The following is a 17500-nucleotide window of genomic DNA, read 5'->3' as shown; positions in this document are numbered from 1 at the left end:
ATGAATTTCCATATAACTAGGTGGTTCATTCCAAGTTCTCCATAGATTTTCCTGTGTGTAGCTTCAGCATGATTGTTTGTCGTGTCCTCACCTAATATCGTTCGACTATACATATTCCACATTTGCGTAGGGAAAAGTGGTGAACGTCGGCCATTTCCCCTCCTCAGAGGTCTTCCTACTTAATCATCTTCGACCCAGTTCATTAACGGCTGAAGTTCATCAGGTAAATATTGTGCCAAAGCATCGATGTAAACATCCATGTGAGAAATAGGTACAAAAGATAAAGCAACTATCATTTGGCTTTTACTGTAAAGTCGGGGTCATTATTATACAAATGTTGGAGCCCAAGTTGTTTCAGGTGCTTATGAATATTATGTCCAAATAGAAGAAGCAGCCTTTCAACTCCACATCCGGAAAACATTCTGTCATTGCAGAAAAAGCTGCTTGTTCATAATCACAATAAATGCCCTTTGGTATCAGCTCTGCAGACATCTCAGTTATCATTCAAAACATTTTCACGTGTGTTGTTCGACGCTTATTAGGTAATGGGGCGTATAGTATAGGGAGAACTCCTTCATGCTTTCTTACCATAATTACGTGAACTTGTGCAAATAACGGAGGAAACATCTCAAACGTACCATCGGCGTACCACACATCAGAAACACGTAAAATATTTACTCAGGTCTTTCTACCGAATAATAAAATTCTGTCATGTTCATCTCTGCTATCTCAAAGCAAAAAGTCTTCAAATTGACCAAAGTGCGTAAGGTAAAGTTCGTACTCGTCCGGTATTATTAATTCACTTGAACTGAGAGGGTTTGCAGACGCAGAATATATTTGATTTCGCTTTCGTCGCACAATTTTTTTCATGGTATCTGAAGTAGGCAATGCTGTAAGAGCAGCTTGAGAGCTATTTTCTATGCAAACATTAACAACTGATGATGGCACTTCAAAAGTTTCCTCTGCTTTATGTTTTACGCTTGTTTTAATTTCAGCAACTTTCACATTTAATGCCGACGCATGTGAATGTGCATTTACTTCTTTCACTACTTCCTGGTTCTTGGTATGAATACGCCCTTTACACTCATTTTTTTGATTCACACCTCCAAAACTTGAGAGAAGGATCGTTTTTGCTACACTGCATAGACAAATACGAATATGCGCGTCTATATGTCCAGGTTTTCAGCCATTGCTTCGACGAAATGACTGAATTTTTCACAGAGACTGCCAAAGCATCAAGAGGAAATATAATTGTTCAATTAATATCAACAGGATATTCCCTTAATGACCCTGGCCATTAGAGCACCATGAATTATGATTTCCTCTTTTTTTAGGGAACTTTATTATAACCTTTACAAAATGGTAATTCCAACATAGAAATAAAATTTCCCTTTTCTTTTCATATTCTCATAATCTATATAACGAGCTTGAATTAACCACGGTATGTATTAATATATATTGCAATTTGAATCTGTTTATGATCAAGTGATATTATCTAGTTTCATTAGTTGTTATATTTTCAATTGAGGAATCATAAACTGAACAGTTTAGCAATGTTATAGTGACGCGACTGATTTCTCTTACATTTCTTCACATCTCCACGACGATTGTTTATTCCTCAATATGGGTTTGACAGAAGTAATAACTAAAGTAATTCCATTATGGACAAAGCAGATATTGTATACAAATTTCCAGTGAAAAATAAAAGATTATCAATTTATCCTTATGACTGTATTTGAAGAATGATATTCAATACCTATTCTATACTTGTATATATATATATATATATATATATATATATATATATATATATATATATATATATATGTGTGTGTGTGTGTGTGTGTGTGTATATCCGTATGTACACACACATATATATATATATACACACACACACACACACACACATATATATATATATATATATATATATATATATATATATATATATATATATATATATATATATAGGATGGGTATTAAATATAAAATACAGTCATATGAATAATTTAATAATAAATTCCCCTGAACGAGGAATTGTTTGATAATATCAGTGTTGCTAGGTGCATGAGGACAGAGGAGAATGTGGAAAAAATAGGCCAGACTACTTGGTGTATGTGTAGATAAAGGAAAAATGAGCTGTGACGAGAGAGAGGGATCCAAAATAGTAGTGTCTGTTCAGTCAACAGACCAATAACTCTCTAGCGGTAGTAACTCAACGGGTAGCTATTGTCCTTGCCACCCCACTAACTACAAGTATAGTGTATGGGTATGAAGTTTATTTGGATGTAGAAAAAAAATTTCTGTAAGTAATGTAAATATTTTTATGCAATAGGAAATAACCTCTAAAGAAGAGCCGAATTCTTTCAACAGAGGTTTTGTTTTCTATATTTGTAATCTAATGGAAAGTACCTCTAATTAAGTTGCTCAGGCATCAACAGTATCAGCCTCAACAGCTAGCTAAAACAGAATTTACTACAAAACTTAATATACACTGTATATGGAATTCTGTTTAATTCCTGATGAGGAGCGTTGTTTTTATCTTGGTATTACAAGAGAAAAAATATAGCAAGATATAAAAGCCTGAGGTCTGTATATTATAATCTCATTAACAACATGGCCAATTGCATCCTAAACATTAGTTCATAGAGCTTGTTATAAGATATTTAATTACAAAATAATTCAAATAGCTCATAGAAGATGGTTATCGTATAATCAATTACAACATCTATTAATTATTTATTCAAAGAAAAAGATGGAATTGAAAGAAAAAAAAGAGATCTTGGTTATAAAGAAATCACTAATATCTCTTACAATTTCACGTATTGTATTGCCCAATCCTCTCTATCTCTTGTCGATATTATAATGCCTTCATTCATCTAGGGTACACTCATCACACTATTCTATCTTATTTCTCTTCCTCGTGTTTGTTAAAATTTTCATAGTTTATAAAAGAATTATCAATTTTAATGTTATTACTATTCTTAAAATATCTTATATTTCCTTATTCCCTTTCCTCACTGGGCTATTTTCCCTGTTGAAGCCATTGGGCTTGTGGCATCCTGCTTAGCAAGTAATAATAATAATAATAATAACAATAACAATAATAATAATAATAATAATAATAATAATAATAATGTATATCCGGCACAGGTCTCTATACTTACATAGGTTAAGCAGATGACCCAACAATGACTTTAATGAATAGCGAAATCTATAATGAATTAAAATATAGAGAATTTTTCTGCCTGTGTGTTCATACACTCCTCCTAAGGATTAATGCTTGCAATACCCGTTTGATATTTTTAAGCTTCATCGCGTTCGAATGCAGAATGCCTGAAAAACAACAAATGAACCCGGTGAACAGAGGAACGGTGTTCACCCTTTTACGTTGAGGTATAAAAAAATGTTATTTCAGGTGTTTAAGCTTTCATTTCCCAGAGGAAACCATGCTTTAATTAATACTACTAACAGTGCTATAAACATTTCCCTCACATTACAATAAAAATTTCTACTGCTGCTAAAATAAATGTTTAAAATCAGATGATAATAACCTTCACATACAAAAAAAAACAAAAAAAAAAAAAACAAGAAATAAAAAAAATATATAACCAAAACAGAAAAGTGTTGTTGTAGCCTTCCCTGTTGATAGCCAGGCTGGGGTTTGAATCCCGCTCAAGGTCGTTAGTTCCTTTGGTCGCTGGGCTTTGGGGGATCCTTACTCCTAGCTTGGATCGAGAGTGGGTTTGGGCGATGATTATATGTAATATGGTCAGTCTCTACGGCATTGTCCTTGCCTCTGCCATTTATGAGCGGCCTTTGAAGCCTTCAAACCTTTAAACGATGGGGATATGGATGAAAATTTAAACTGGGTTAGCCTATTCATTCATTTATCTGGAGTGGCAGTATATATCACTATTATGTATTAAAGTCTCATTGAATACTCCCCAATGAAGAACAGTTATCTGTCCCCATATACCTTATAACACGGAGATTACCAAACAATTCTTTTTCGCTGGAAGGGTTAACTACTGTACTGCAATTGTCCAGGTGCTTCTTTCCTCTTGGTAACGGGAGAAGAAATTCTTTAGCTATGGTAAGCAGCTCTTCTTGGAAAAGGACAATCCAAAATCAAACCATCGTTCTCTAGTCTTTTGTAGTGCCATAGCTTCTGCACCAAGGCTTCCACTGTCTTTGGTCGAGTTCTTTAGCTTGAGGGTACACTCAGGCTCACTAGTGTATCTTATTTCTCTTACTTTTGTTATTTCGAAGATTTTATAATTCATATATCAATGATTCATTTGAATCTTGTTATTTATGCTTTTACTTGTAGGAGTTTCAAATAAAATTTCCCTTTTTTCTTCATATTCTCATAATCTATATAAAGAGATTGAATTAACCACGGTATGTATTAATATATATTGAAATTTTAATCTGTTTATGATCAAGTGATATTATCTAGTTTCATTAGTTGTTATATTTTCAATTGAGGAATCATAATCCATATATTAATTACAGAATGTTTTAAGATTTATTAGAACTTAAATCTCCTTATGATCCATTGATATTATCCATTTTCATTAGTTGTTACACTTTCGCCTGACGAATCATAATCCATGTATTAATTACAAAATTTATTAAGATTTATTAATATCTAAATCTACTTATGATGAATCGATATTATCCATTTTCATTAGTTGTTACATTTTCGCTTGACGAATCTTAATCTGTGCATTAACTACAGGATTTATTAAGATTTATCATAATATAAATCTACTCATGACTAATTGGTATTATTCATTTTCACTAGTTGTTACATTTTCACATAAAAAATTCGCTTTCTCTTCAACAGTCGTGCCAAAGGAGCGTCCTCTCCTAACTGGGAGTCGAGAATATTATCACCTAAATGACCTCATCAAGCTAAATTGCACAGCGCCGTTTGCAAAGCCGCCAATCTCCCTTACTTAGTATATTTTCGTATATTAGTATATTAGTACATTTTATAAGGAAAGGGAACTTACGAACATACATATAGAGGCTTACAGAACAATGACACTCCCATACAAGCTACCTGGGCTGTGGTCAGGTGTTTACTGGGCGGAGATCCAACCTCATTAGACACCTACCAAAAAGGGTCATTTCTGGTGACAGGTAAATTATTGTTTTTTACTTTCAATAGAGTTTATTTATATGAATAACGGTAGCCTTATCTATATAAATGCATAAGCAAAACTATATGTATATGTAAAACACATACATATATAAATATATAAAAAGACATCTATATACGTATACACAGACATGCATTCATACACAAACATGCATAATATATACATAGACATATACATATATGTACACATACTGGTATACATATACAAACACATACATAGACTTATATATAAATGTTTTTTTTATATAAAGATTTCTTTTGGAGTTTTATTTCTTTCTTACTTCAACCAATCCTATTATTTTACGGTATTTACAGCCACAAATACAGGACAATTATTTTTTGTACCATATTCACAGTCATAAAGGAAAAATACCCACTTTCTTACTGTATTTTCATCCATAAATGAAAGCCGAAGAAATTCCATAATGTATTCCTGGCCATAAATGAAGGCTAATTATTTTTATACTATATTCACGGTCATAAAGGAAGAAAACCATTATTTTACTGTATTTTCTTCCATTAATCAAAGCCAATTATATTCTATACTGTATTTCCCGGCCATAAATGATGGACAATTATTTTATACTATATTCACGGTCATAAAGGAAGGATATATTTTTTTTTCTTATTGTATTTAAAGCCATAAATGAAAGACAATTATATTTTATTCCGTATTCACGGCTATAAATGAAGGATGCCTATCTTTCTATTGTATTCAAAACAATAATAAAGGATGATTATTTCTTGAAGGTATTTATACCAACAAATAAACGATTTATACTTATTTTCACTAGATTTAAACCAACAACTAAAAATAAAAGATATCTATTTTCTAATACAGCATGAAACACTACAAATGGCAGATTTTTTTGCTTTAACAATCGGCTTCTTAACTATGGTAAATAGTCATCTTTTCTTCAACTTCAAATAAACGTCGGCAATTAATCTTCTGTTTTTATAATTATGGTACAGTCAGATTATAAATTGTTCAGTTGTCATCCTAAAATATTCTTGTTGGAGGCCTACGCTGCCTCAGTTACAGCAACTTATCTATTTTATTGAGAGCGTATAAATCTATTCATTAAAGAGAGCTTTTGCAACACTCGCACTTAATTCTGACAGTTTGAATTGGAACTACACTGATTTAAATGACTGGAATCAAATGATTCTTCACGAATTACATCTATTCGAATCGGTTGGTGTAAACGCAGTCTTAGTGAACTTCATTTAAAAACGAGTATTTCTAATAAAAGGGTTTTGTTTGCTTTGGTTTTTTTTTCTTCAAAAAGGTGACCCGATAAAGAAACAACTGAACAGTAAGTATTGTTTTTATTTTTTGTAGATTGCCCCACTTTGTGTGAGACACCTACATATACTGTACAGTGGACGTGAAAAGTGACAGGCTGACAAGAAAAGTGACAGGCTGACATGAAAAATGATAGGCTGACATGAAAAGTGATAGGCTGACATGAAAAGTGACAGGCTGACAAGACAAGTGACTGTTTTACCAACTAATTAATTGTCAAAACAAAGAAAAAATTATTTTGGGGAATCTGATCAGGCCTTAATTTTTGCCAATACGGAATTCTCCCCAGAAGTGAGGGTTTTTTTTTTTTTTTTTTTTTTTTTTTTTTTTTTTTTTTTTTTACCCTAATAACAAGGAGTACTGCCGTTGGTAGTTTATTGACATGATGCATTGCGAGCAACGGGAGATTTTCCTTATTTTTATTCTTTTTTTTATTTTTCTAATTTTTGCTACACATTGGCTGCTTTATAGGCTAGAATTTTCCCTTAGAAACTGATTTAGAAAGTAGTATAGGTACAAAAATTCTAGAACAGATTAAGAATAAATTTAGGGGTTTACTTTACTTGCTTTAAGGGATGATTCCCTCGTTTTTTATCACATAAATACAAGGTTTGTTTGTCAGATACATGCCTAAGTATTTAGAGTATCATATGGCGTAAAGCGAGTTAATTGTCAAATGCAGTATCAAAGAATTTTATGAGTAAAAAAGGTTTCGATTTCTTCTTGAAAGTCTTATTATCGTAATTGTTTATGTCTAAAGGGAACTTGTTATACTACACTGTTAAAAAATACCGGCAATTTTAATCAGTAATTCTCCGTAAAAATATACTGTTCTTAGATGTATTTCAGTAAAATACAGTCGACGGTAATTTTACCTTACACTGTTATTATCTTTTGCGGGTTGGTGACTGTAATATCAGTCCTTTACGTTTTGTAAACAGTAAACATCCTGGAATAAATGTTGCCGGGCATTTATCGTTTTTTTAAATGCAACTTTATAACAGTGTATCTTCATATCCTTTATTTGAAATATCAAAAAGCTACAATAGAGATGCATCTTGTCTCTAATAAATTGAAAACTTCTGTACCAATTCTCGCGTTGACACGATTTGCTGGATTTAAGATGTGTAGCAATTCTCATAATAGATATATTTGATGTTCAGTTCTGATAACATAATGAGTCATTGCATATATCTTGAAATTTATTATACCTGAATGAGTACAAGGATTATCCTGTCTTAGGGTGGAACACCTTCTATCAACCTTGCTCCTCATTCATGTGATGTAACTTTCTAAGTTGCAATTTGGCTAGGTCGTAATAGATTGTTATAGTACCCAATAATTTTAATAACGCATTTAATCACAAGTGTCTTATTAGAGCATTCATTCGGATATTTCTTCACACACACACAATGCTTCTAAGGTGATATCAAATTATTCTTGCTACATTATTCATTTGAGCACTGAGAGACATATTACAGTCCAGTGATACCCCTAGGTCATGATCTACTATTAAGGTCACGTTTTCATTAATATATATCACGGTTTGTGATGGCCTACTGGAAACGTCCCTGACAAGTGATCACCTTACTGGGGTTCGAGTCCTGCTAAACCTCATTAGTTCTTCTAGTAACTGCAACCTCATCATCCTTGTGAGCAAAGAATTGGGGTTTGGGGGGAGCTTATAGATCTGCCTGCTGAGTCATCAACAGCCATTGCCTGGCCCTCCCTGGTCCTAGCTTTTGTGGAGGGGAGACTTAGTCACTGACAATATACAAATATGATCAGTCTCTAAGGCATTATTCTGCTTGCTAGGCAATGTCACTGTCCCTTGCCTCTGCCATTCATGTGCGGCCTTTAAAACATTTAAAACCATGATTTCTGAAATTGTTTTCCCACCGCCATAATTTTCATCCAATCCTTATCTCTCTTAAGAACATGGTTTATATTTTCAGCTGTATCATCCATGAAATTTATGGCGACGTAAAATTTTGTATCATCCTCAAACAGTTTGACCTTAACTCCATGTCTCTGTGATTCATTTGATAGTTCTATTACATAGATACAAAATACGATTGGGCCTATTACGCTTCCTTTAGGCAGTCATTTGGTTAATAATAATAATAATAATAATTATTATTATTATTATTATTATTATTATTATTTCCATAATTATTATTATTATTATTTCCATAATTATTATTATTATTACTACTACTACTACTACTACTACTACTACTACTACTACTACTACTACTACTACTACTACAAGCTAAATTATAACCCTAGTTGGCAAAGGAAGATGCTATAAGCCTAAGGGCTCCAACAAGGAAAATTAGCCCACGTTATGATATTAGTACTGTAGTAATTTAAATTATTTTTGGAGTTATATCCATCATTCATGAAAGGAGATCATTTTAAATAGCATTTTCAACCTTCTGCAAGTTTATATAAGAATAAACTATATATCATTGAAAGGCAATCAATGAAACCCTTTCTTGGTATAAATACTACACAGAATTCTTGAAGTTTTATTCCAGCTTTGACCAAGTTGTGGAATGATCTTCCTAATCGGGTAGTTATGCCTGTAGAATTTCAAAAGTTCAAAATTGCAGCAAAAGTTTTTATGTTGAACAGGCTGACATAAGTCTTTTTATAATTCATATATGACATCTCTGTTTTGATGTTGTTACCGTTTTTAAAATATTCCAGAACGTTTATTTACTCCCTTATTTCCTTTCCTCACAGGGATATTTTTTCCTATTAGAACCTTTAGGGGTTATAGCATCTTGCCTTTCCAACTAGGGTTGTAGCTTGTTACTTCAATGGCAAGTATTTTTATTGAAAAGTATGAATATGTTTCATTCATGATAAATTCAACTGATCATTTTAACGTTATATTTACGTTATTCTTTGATTTTGAAATATTTCAATAATATATTGCAACTTTGCTTTAAATTACACCTATGTTGGCACCCTAAAATAAAAGATGACATAGTGCCATAGCCCCTGTACCATGGTCTTAAACTGTCTTGGGTTAGAGTTCTCTTGCTTGAGGGTACACTCGGGCACACTTTCTCTATCTAATTGCTTTTCCTCTTGTTTTGTTATTTTTTTTTTTGTTTACATAAGATATGTTTACGTTAATGTTGTTAACATTCTTAAAATATTTCATATTTCCTCGTTTCCTTTCCTCACTGGGCTGATTTCCCTGTTGGGGCCCCTAGGCTCATAGCGTCCTACTTTTCCAGCTGGGGTTGTAGCTTAGCTAATATTAATAATGATAATAAAAGAAGAAAAATATGTTTGTAAGGAGATTTTCTGCGGTGGGTTATGGAAATTTTGGAAGGTGGCTTAACATAACTTTGCATTTAAATTCTATATCTCTCAAAAAACCGGTATTTACATTTCATATTTATATGGTCTGTTGAAAATTTCTTATTCGAGCTAGTCATCGTCATGGTCTTCACCTAGCCAGATAAGAGCATGTTCATATTTTGAGAGCTAGTTTAGCATATTTTTGCATTAAAAATTTATATATCTCAAAAACCAATATTTACATTTTATACTATTTATAGTCTAGAGAAAATTTCTTTTTTGAGCAAATCATCATTATAGTCTTTAACTAGACAGATAAGAGAATGTTCCTATTTTGGAAGGTCGGTTATCATAATTTTGCATTAAAGATTTATATCTCTGAAAAAACAGTATTTACATTTTATATTTCTATGGGGAAAAGAAAATTTCTTTTATGAGCAAGTCATCATCATAGTCTTTAATAGCCAGATAGAATGTTCATATTTTGAAAGGTAGATAATCATAATTTTGCATAAAAAATGTATATCTCTCAAAAAACAATATTTTCATTCAATATTTCTATGGTTTAATGGAAACTTGTTGTTTGAGCATGTTATCATCATAGTCTTTAGATAGCCAGATAAGAGAATTTCATATCTTGGTAGGTAGGTAATCATGATTTTGCATTAAAAATTTATATAACTAAAAAAAAACAATATTTTCATTTAGTATTTCTATGGTTTAATGGATATTTCTTGTTTGGGCAAGTTATCATCATAGTCTTTAACTAACCAGATAAGAAAATTTCATATTTTCGTAGGTATATATTCATAACTTTCTATTAAAAATCAATAATCTCAAAAATAAATATTTACATATGATATTTATAAGGTCTAGTGAAAATTTCTTATCTGAGCAAGTCATAGTCATAGTCTTTAACTAGTCATATAATATAAATTCATATTTTGGTTGGTAGCTTATCATAACTTTGCATTAAAAATTTATATCTCTCAAAAACCAATATTTTCTTTTAATATTTTGTATGGTCTAGTGAAAAATTCTTGTTTGAACAAGTCATCATCATCGTCTTTAACTAGCCAGATAAGGGAATGTTCAAATTCAAATTTTGAAAGGTAGCTAATCATAATTTCTATTTAATATTTATATCTCTCGAAAACTAACATTTTCATTTTACATTTCTATGGTCTAGTGAAAATTTCTTGTTTGAGCAAGTCATCGTCATAGTCTCTAACTAGCCAGATAAGAGAATGTTTATATTTCAGAAGGTATATAATCATAATTTTGCATTAAAAATCAATATATCTCAAGTAAGGAATATGTCTATCTAATATTTCTATGGTCTAATGGAGCTGTGTTGTTTGAACAAGTTATCGTCATAGTCTATAACTAGCCAGATAAGAGATTGTTCATATTTTGAAAAGTATGTAACCATCATTTTGCATTAAAAATCAATATATCTCATAAAATAAATATTTCAATTAAATATTGTTATGGCTTAATGGAGATATGTTGTTTGAACAAGTCATTATCATAGTCTTTAACTAGACAGAGAAGAGAATGTTCATATTTTGGAAGGTAGATAATCATAATTTTGCATTAAAAGTCATTATAGCTCAAAAACATATATTTTCATATAATATTTCTATGGTCTAATGGAGAGTTGTTTTGGAAGAAGTCATCGTCATAGTTTTTAACTGGCCAGATAAGAGAGTGCTCATATTTTGTAAAGTAGATAATACTAATTTTGCATTAGGAATCGATATCTGACAATAGAAAATATTTTCATTTAATATTTCCATGGTCTAATGGAGCTCTGTTTTGGAAGGAGTCATCGCCATAGTCTTCAACTAGCGATATAAGAGAATTTTAATGGAACGACTCGGATGTCCTGCATTTTTGCCTTTGTATATGATAATGTCATTCAAGAAAATGTTTTTGTTCGTTTTTCTTTTATTCTTTTTTTATTATGTCGGAGACAAGCAAAAATCTCATTAATATTTTTATATATTCTTTAGATTGATAAGATAATGTATTCTAGCTCATCGAGAATAACACCTTTTTAAGCACCATGTCAATGATGTTCGCTGCGGGAGGCTGAAAATGATGAAGAGAATGTGTTACTCATTCTCTTTCAATGCATGTGTTTCCCGGGCTCCACTCTCTCTCTCTCTCTCTCTCTCTCTCTCTCTCTCTCTCTCTCTCTCTCTCTCTCTCTCTCTCTATTATTCTTTTGAAAATTTGGCAACTGGAAGGGTAATCATGATCCACTAGACTTCCAATTATTTGAACTAAATTAAAAACCATTTATGAAAAATTTAAGTAAAAAAAAAAAAATATGTAGAAAATTATCTATTCCCGCCCCCCCCCCCCCCCGCCAAAAAGAGGTATTTTCTTTTGTTTTTTTCCAGTCTTTGGAATATATTACCATCTTTTAGGTTGGCCAGGACACCAGCCATCCGTTGTGATACTATAGCTAAAGAGTTATGTGGTCTTTTGACTGGCCAGTCAGTACCACATTGGATCATTTTTTCTGGTCACGGTTCATTTCCCTTTGCCTATACATACACCGATTAGTCTGGCCTATTCTTTGGATTCTCCAGTCCTTATACACCTGACAACACTGAGATTATTGCACTCTATTTGTTCTGTGGCTACTTTCCTCTGGGGCACTCAAAAGTCAAACCATTGTTCTCTAGTCTTGGGTAGTGCCATAGCCTCTGTACTATGGTCCTCCAGTGTCTTGAGTTAGAGTTCTCTTGCTTGAGGGTACACTCGGGCAGACAACTATCTTATTTCTCTTCCTCTTGTTTTGTTTAATTTGTTATAGTTTATGTTTATGTTGTTACTGTTCGTAAAGTATTTTATTTTCCCTTGTTTCCTTTCCTCACTGGGCTATTTTCCTTGTTAGAGCTCCTTGGCTTATGGCGTGCTGCTTTTCCAACTAGGGTTACAACTTAGGAAGTAATGATGATAATAATAATAATAATAATAACAATAATAATAATAATAATAATAATAATAATAATAATAATAATAATAATAATAATAATAATAATCTTTCATTTATTTCATTTTTTACCGCGTTTTTCTATTTTCCTGACTTATTGATTGATTTCAAGTATTATTCCAGGTTTACTTTAATTACACTTTTGATCGTAAACCATATATAGTTTAGAGTTACATAGCTTTTTATATTATTGTTATCCTTAGTATTTCCCTTTTCAGTCCAGTTGATCAAGCATTTAATTAGCAACTCATTAGTGATAACAAACTATATATCAATTTTATTATTATTATTATTATTATCATTATTTTTATTATTATTATAATTATTATTATTATTATTATTATTATTATTATTATTATTTTTATTATTTGCTAAGCTACAATCCTAGTTGGAATAGTGGAATGCTATAAGCCCAGGGAAAATAGTCCAATGAGTAAAGGAAACAAGGAAAAATAAAAAATCTCACGAACAGTAACAACATTAAAATAAAATATTTTCTATACAAACTATAAAAGCTTTAACAAAACAAGAGGAAGAAAAATTACATAGAACAGTGTGCCCAAGTGTACCCTCAAGCAAGAGAACTCTAACCCAAGACAGTGAAAGACCATGGTACAGAGGCTATGGCCTACCTAAGATTAGAGAACAATGGTGTCCTTCTCCTAGAAGAACTGCTTACCATAGCTAAAGAGTCTCTTCTACCCTTACCAAGAGGTAAGTACCGCCTGAACAATTACATTGCAGTAGTGAACCCCTTGAGTGAAGAAGAAATGTTATGTAATATCAGTGTTGTCAGGTGTATGAGGACAGAGGAGAATGTAGAAAGAATATGCCAGACTATTCGGTGTATTTTTTGAGAAAGGGAAAGAACCGTAACCAGAGGGAAGGATCCAATGTGGTACTGTCTGGCGAACCTACTACCTACAGCCAACTTGAATTAATTGGGTGTACTTATAATACAATCTATAGTGATTTAGAGAGCACCATTTTCATACGTAGTCTATAGCCACAACAATCTGCTCCAATCAATGGCTGAGAATGAAGTACTTAATCGTAATTATAAAAAACCTTTTAATTTATGGAAAGGAACTGGTTGCTTGTACTGTATTTTCTGTCTAAGACATTTGAGCTAGTGATAAGAAAACGCAGAAATTTTTAAGATTTAATATCACACCTTTCAAGCAACTGGCAGATGCCCTTTTAAGTTTGGCATTTAAAGTCCAGAAATTGTGGCTCAAGTTGCTGTTATTTAAACAGCAATACCTCTTTCTCCGACTTAAGAATCAAAGTCGACTATAGAAAATGTGTAGTTTCGAAGTTTGTTTCATATTTATGTAGGCTTTAGTGGAAGGGCCTTTAGCTGGCCATACTGTGGATAGATGAACTTGAAGTACTTTTAAATTATACCTTTTTTTCGAAGAAATGATAACCACATAATTTGAATTGTATACATGTCCTAATCCTTGTAGGAAAAATATATAGAAGAATGTGTTTTATACCGTGATATTAATGACCTTTTTAAGAGTACTATTACTGTCATGAATTGTTGTGCACGATCACTGAGCTCTGTTATAGGTGACGTATGATAAGTCTGATAGGTGACGTATTGTAAGCCTATTGGTTAGAGTCATGGTTAGAGTATATTTCCATCACCGTGGAGATTTCCTCAAAATCTAACAATTCAGCATATTGTCAGAGCAACATTGCATTTACTTGTTCGAGGGCTAAGCAGTAGCACTCGAGCGATCATAAGAACAGGTAGGTACTCCTCTGATGATTTTCGGGTTGTGTAAAGTGTATTTCCGAACCTTTTTGCAATAAAGTGAAAAAACTCATGTTCCAATGTCTCATTATCCGTCGACATGGGACATATATGGATCAAACAATACACAACATATATTGCAATAAAGACAACGCCCTCTCTTTTGCACCTCTCTCCTACCGTCACCAGCATCACCATATGTCAATGGAAATTTTGCCAATGTATTAGTTTTTTTTCTCCCATTTTTGTATTTTTCCCCGTCCTCCAAATTTTTTTTATGTAACAAAGGGGACTCCTTCAACCTGCATTTGAAGATTTTTTTTTCTACATTTTTTTCCACGTCCTCCAATTTTCCTTGTTCACCACATGGGATTCATTTAACCTGTATTATAAAATATTTATTTTTCTACCCAATGTGTGTTTCCACGTCTTCATATTTTGTTTATGTACCAAAGGGGACTCCTTCAACCTGTACTTTAAGATTTTTTTTATTTTCTTTTTTATTTTCCCACGTTCTCCCATATTGCTTGTGTATCACAGGAGACTCCTTCAACCTGTATTTTGATATATCGTTTTATGCATTTTTTTCCACGTCCTCCAAGTTTGCTTATGTATCAAAGGAACTCCTTCAACCTTTATTTTGAGCTAATGTATTCGGGGGTGAGTTGGTTGTGGTAAGGTAGACATGGGTATTCCTAAGGACCATAAAGGGAACAGAGTAACGCAGTTAATACACACTAGCCCTTCTTTTGAAACATTCATCATCGACAAATAGACAAAAACTGTTATTCTGGTTAGTTCCGTTGGATGTCTTCCTCCAAACAATGGCTTGAGAGTTATTCAGATTAGATTGGACTTATAAATTTTAGTCATATATTCAAATCCTGGGGTCTGGGATGCCATTTAGTGATAAGGTGCAATGAAGTGGAGACCTCAGGAATGTACTATGAAGTAATAGTTAAAGGTGGCTGGAGAGGAAGATGGAGGAAAGGAAGTGGTGATGAAAGTGAAGGAAAAGGCTAAAAATTGAGTGGAACTAGCATCTGAAGGATGCTACAATGATCCTCAAGTATTAAATAGAGTACATCGCATGGGACACACTGACGTACAACCACCTTACGGACTAGGAATTATTTCACTATTGTCATCTTCTCCTACGCCTATTGACGCAAAGGGCCTCGACTAGATTTCACGAGCCATCTATATCCTGATCTTTCAATTCAATGCTTCTCCATTCATTGTCTCCTATTTCACGCTTCTTAGTCCTCAGCCATGCAGGTCTGGGTCTTCTAATTCTTCTAGTGCCTGTGGAGCTCAGTTCAAAGTTTGGTGAACTAATCTCTCTGGGGGTGCGAACATCATACCCAAACAATCTCCATCTACCCTTCACCATGAACTCGTCCACACATGGCACTCGGGTAATTTCTCAAAAACTTTCATTTCAATAAGAAAAATATATAGATAAAGAAAAACGTGGTAAAAAAAATCGTTTTGTTCACCGGACCATTAAGGTCAAAATCCTTTAGCATATTTCCGATTTTATGTATAAGGCCTTTTTTTATGTTAGATTTCTTTCATTCTACCTTTTTAGTTAATGTTCTCCTGTCTGGTATTCAGCTGCTGACTCGAATAATTTGTTGGAAAAAAAAAAAAAAACTTGCGGAATATTAAATTTCTTATTCCTGATTTGGATATTAAGCTAAGGCACCGTTACTGAGCTAGTCCTTTTTGCATGGTACGCAAGATTTTCAAAAATTTAGACCATCTTTTGTATTCAGTTCTTCCAAGACTGGGACATCCTGTATGTAATACTAGGTATTCAGTTAATCAAAAAAATCTTATCACTCCCTTCTGGGAAGGATTGAGTCAAAAGTCAAGGCCAAGGTCACGAAAAGTTCACGATTTTTTTTCCCATAGCGTGGCCAATTTTTATCTGATTTACATGAAACTAGTTCCAAAATCTGAATAGTTTAATTGTCTATCATGTGATATACAACATGACATAGTGTTGTCATTACCCTTGTTAGCAGTTGGGGTCAAAGGTCAATTGGGTCAATGAACTTGCTGAAAGTGCTGGTTTCGTCATAGCGTGGCCTGTATCGAGTGCCCGATCTAGTTTAATGTGATGGTGATATTTTGGACATTGTGATAACTAAATACGAATATTTCTAATGTTTGCATTGGTTTAATTTTGATGATATGAATGTTTTTTTCTACTAAAAATTCTACGCTTTTTCAAAGATAATCAGGTCTGTTAACTATAGACGCCGAGGATATTCCGGGCGAAATAAGCCCCAGCCCTGATGACGTCAGAGCCAATCAGGTTGTTTCCCACGTTAATAGCTTGAAATTTGTAAGGGGCCTGTGGGCTTATAGCATCCTGCTATTTTAACTAAGGTTGTAGCTTAGCCTTCAATTATGATAATAATAAAGGGAACGTATTATGACCTCAGTTAACCTACGAGGCCACGTGATTGGTCGAGAAATTTGTAAGGAGCCCCTGGGCTTAGAGCATCCTGCTTTTCCAACTAGGGTTGTAGCTTAGCCTTTAATTATGATAATAATAAAGGGAATGTATTATGACCTCAGTTAACTTACGAGGCCACGTGATTGGTCGAGAAATTTGTAAGGGGCCCCTGGGCTTATAGCATCCTGCTTTTCCAACTGGGGTTGTAGCTTAGCCTTTAATTATGATAATAATAAAGGGCATGTATTATGACCTCAGTTAACTTTTGAGGCCACGTGATTGGTCGAAAAATGTGTAAGGGGCCCCTGTGCTTATAGCATCCTGCTTTTCCAACTAGGGTTGTAGCTTAGCCTTTAATTATGATAATAATAAAGGGAATGTATTATGACCTCAGTTAACTTACGAAGCCACGCGATTGGTCGAGAAATTTGTAAGTGGCCCCTAGGCTTATAGCATCCTGCTTTTCCAAC

General features: G+C 33.1%; 1 pseudogene; it reads left to right on the top strand.

Annotated features, from left to right (window-relative positions):
* LOC137644362 (uncharacterized) overlaps positions 1-17500 on the top strand; it is a 240665-nt pseudogene that overhangs the window by 51154 nt on the left and 172011 nt on the right.

This window comes from Palaemon carinicauda, chromosome 7, assembly GCF_036898095.1.
Source record: "Palaemon carinicauda isolate YSFRI2023 chromosome 7, ASM3689809v2, whole genome shotgun sequence".
Classification (NCBI taxonomy): domain Eukaryota; kingdom Metazoa; phylum Arthropoda; class Malacostraca; order Decapoda; family Palaemonidae; genus Palaemon; species Palaemon carinicauda.
Note: the sequence above shows the minus strand (reverse complement) of the source record. Positions and strands in the feature narration are given on the sequence as shown.